Genomic DNA, 3777 nt, shown 5'->3' with positions numbered 1-3777 from the left:
AAAGGGCTGGTATTACTTCTTGAAGATGGGGCATCCAAAGACGCATAAAACGACTAAACTCAATCCTTTTTTTTCAGATCTCAGATCAAGTTTATCCTTTTTACTTTGGAGCACATTTTCTTGCACATTTTCAATGATTATTTCTTGAATGTTATTTTAAATGATATTTTTTAAATGTTTTATTTTTAAGAGAATCTGTTACTTTTTTTGCGTTCTCTCTGTTCTATTTTTCTTTCTTTTTTTTAGGTCTGATTTGCTTGCTAACAAAACTAATAAGGTTTTCAGAGACTGGTTAAAGATATAAACAAGCCATTGATCATACGGTTGATTTGTTCCCGTCATTTCAAAATCACGCTAATAGAACCAATCATAGATGATGAACAGAAAGCACACTTTATCAATCTGCTTGATTATTTAATAATCAGACATCCAGATGAATTCTGTGAACAGATTCCTGTTGTTGCTGCACATATGAAAGTAACACATTAAAACATTTGTCAGCCATGGAAGAATCACAATGCATCTATCCCGTAAATATATGTATGATAATTTGATTATGGCAATAGATGGACTTTGTTAGACAAGATCTTTCATTCCACTGCTGCTGCTAGATTAATCCTCACTGCATTGTTTTGCAAGATTTATTGCATTTTGTTTACTCCTGAATATGAGTGATATGAAAATGATCATCTGCCCACACAGAATGATCTCTGCCTGCAGAAAGTAACAGAGATTCTTGTAATCATATCTCAATAATCATCTGACAGCACTGTTTACCATCAACCACACACACCTGTGTGTGTGTGTGTCTCTGTGTGCATATCTGTGTCCACGTGTGTGTGTGTGTGTGCGTGTGTGTGTGTGCGTGTGTGTGTCTACACGCGCATGTGTGCGTGTGTGTCCACACGTGTGTGTGTGTGTGTGTGTGTCTACACGCGCATGTGTGCGTGTGTGTCCACACGTATGTGTGTGTGTGTGTGTGTGTGTGTTGAAGGTTTTATGAGAAATAAGTCTCTGTCATTTCCACGGTCATGGTGGAGCTGATCCAATGCTGTGGATTTCATGGCTGATTTACACATCTATGCACTCTGAATTTACCTGCAGTGCTGCAGGCATCTCTCTATTGATCGCAAACACACACTTGGGCCCCCCCCCCCTTCTCTCTCTCTCTCTCTCTCTCTCTCTCTCTGTCTCGCTCTCTGGCCCCCCTCTCCCACTAGTGCAGGTGACAGTTTTTGTTCTTTTTCTAATCATATTTTCATTGACCAAGGAAAATGTACAAAAATACATACACCAGCAGTGCAATTTTTAGCCAAATCTATCTGCCTCAACATATCAGCTCCTAGAAGTTTCAAGCTTTGAGCTTTACTTTCACTGTCTTTCACTGTATTTTTCATTTTGTTGTCTCTGAGGCAGGGGGGACGTTGTAATAACCTGGGAGGTGTAGAGGAATTTCTCTCACTTTAAAACAGCACCGCATTATGGCCCAAAGCCAGTCTTTTATTGCTCTTTCACTGTTGCCGTGGTAGCAGTCGTGTCCTGGATGCTCAATCATTTTCTTATCAGGTGCAGCTGTCAGACCTGTTCTTAAAAATGACCCATAGTAACGGAGGACAGAGAGGGGGGTCCAGGGGTGAAGGACACTGCTTGTCCCTCATTCCTGTAGCTGTCGGCGCAGGGATATAGTTAAAAGACAAGATGGATATAGATGATAATGTTAACTCTTTCCTTGGTGCACATGTTCAGATGAAGAAGGGGAGGAAGAAAAATTATTTATATCTAATGTCCATGGGCTTACAGTATGTATGTTTCCTTTTTTCTAATAAAAGACCGTAGGCAGAAGATTTATTTGGCTAGCATATTAAACATTGTACATCTGGTATCTTATTTATGTGTATCAAATTACTTTTTCCCCTTCTACAGATAAGTTTTAGTATATAAAAGAAATAGTCTTGTAGTTTTTGTCAGGCTTGTTGTTGTTGTTGTTGTTGTTGTTGTTGTTGTTGTTGTTGTTGTTGTTGCTGCTGCTGCTGCTCTTGTTGTTGTTGTTGTTGCTGTTGTTGTTGTTGTTGCTGCTGTTGATCATTTTTTAAATTTGTTCCTTCAGTATATGAAAAACTATCAGGTATTTACTTTCAGTTGCATTATATCTATCTTCTGTTAAAAGACATTTTGAAAAGGAAAACTGGCCATTATTCATTTAACCTCAAGGGGAATTAAAAAAAGACAAATGCAGCTCAATTTGTAGGTCTACTGTTACTGTTACAGGTCAGAAATTTGTCATCACATTGTTGTAGTTCCTTCTTTATATTGCTGCTGTTTCTTTGTTACTTTTTTATAATCCATTTGCTCAAAACAAGCTGGGCTATGACAAAAAAGTGTCCAGAATTTGGAGACCATGAAATAATTTGTCTGAACACTAACTAAGCCAATACTGCCCCCATCTGGTTTGAAACTGTCAGGCAAATGGTGCTTCTCAAATGTGTGTATAAATACAATTAATCACTCCCATTACCAACTTTATGAGCCCTCATAAATAATTTGGCTGTGTAATTGTTTATAATGCATTCTGTGTGTGTGTGTGTGTGTGTGTGTGTGTGTGTGTGTGTGTGTGTGTGTGTGTGTGTGTGTGTGATGGCAGTGCTGGTACAGTGATGTCTCTCTCTCTCCCACTCTGTCTCTCTCTCCCTACTACTTGCTTGGTGCTGTGTGAGTGTGAGGCATGAGATTGGATGTGAGGGGAGCTGTGAAAGACTCTGAGTAATCTAGAATGTGGTTGGTGTTCCATGGTGACCCTTTTGGTTAGTCTGACAGAGCACATATTGACCTTGAAATCTCCTGCAGTCTGAGTGAGGAATGGATCACAGACCAGCATTACTCCACCATTCTCACTGAACACCAGTGTCTCTGCTCTCTCAGCCATAGGACAATTTACAGCTTTCTGATATCCCTCAGACACAGCCAGACTAATGGTTTTCCTCAGTTCTGGCTCTGCTCTATGTTATGTAAGTCTAGTTGTGGTCACTGTAGTTTGCAAAGTTAGTAGGAGATCAGGTTTCATCAGTGAACTTTTAATTTAATAAATATTGTCAGTATTTATTGACACAAAGAGATCATAAGTACACCTGTGTTTCAAATAAGTAAAGCGAAGTTCAGACGTCCCTGCCTAACGCGACCATTACCTGAAATTTCCAGCATCCCACTTCAGTAAGGCAACACCACATTATCCACCCCTCTCATTTATGTATATATATGGAATTTATCTCAGTACACAACTAGAAAACAAAAATGATATCCATGATGCTGTATTCTGCTTGATGTCTTGCACCTATAGGTATTTTGTGCCCAGCGTTTAGTGTGAGTGGGCGCAACAACCACCAGGGGTCAGCAAGAAATAAAGTTCGGATCCGTGTTCCGTTGAAGCGGTTTATTTTTGCCTCTGTGGGCCAATGCTACTCTGTGAAGTGTTTGTTTGCTTTGCTTTTATTTAGTCGTGTGGCATTCTATAGCCTATCATGTCGACTATGTGTTCATTTGTCTCTGACTTTATGAACAGTGAGCACTCCAACGATAATTACAATGCAATGGCCGAAAAATGCAGATCTATGCTAATTGGCCGATTGGTTTCAACGAAACTGTCGGTGTCCTCGCAATGAATCTGAATCTGAAACTCTAACGCCAGTCTATGATGTCAGGCAACTTTCTTGATAATGTTCAGGATTGTAAAGCGAACGGTGGCAAAGCTGTTTTATCAACGTGTCTCAGTCACCAGTCATA

Source organism: Chanos chanos, chromosome 10, assembly GCF_902362185.1.
Source record: "Chanos chanos chromosome 10, fChaCha1.1, whole genome shotgun sequence".
NCBI lineage: Eukaryota > Metazoa > Chordata > Actinopteri > Gonorynchiformes > Chanidae > Chanos > Chanos chanos.
The sequence above is the reverse complement of the archived record's forward strand: the minus strand, read 5'-3'. Positions refer to the sequence as shown.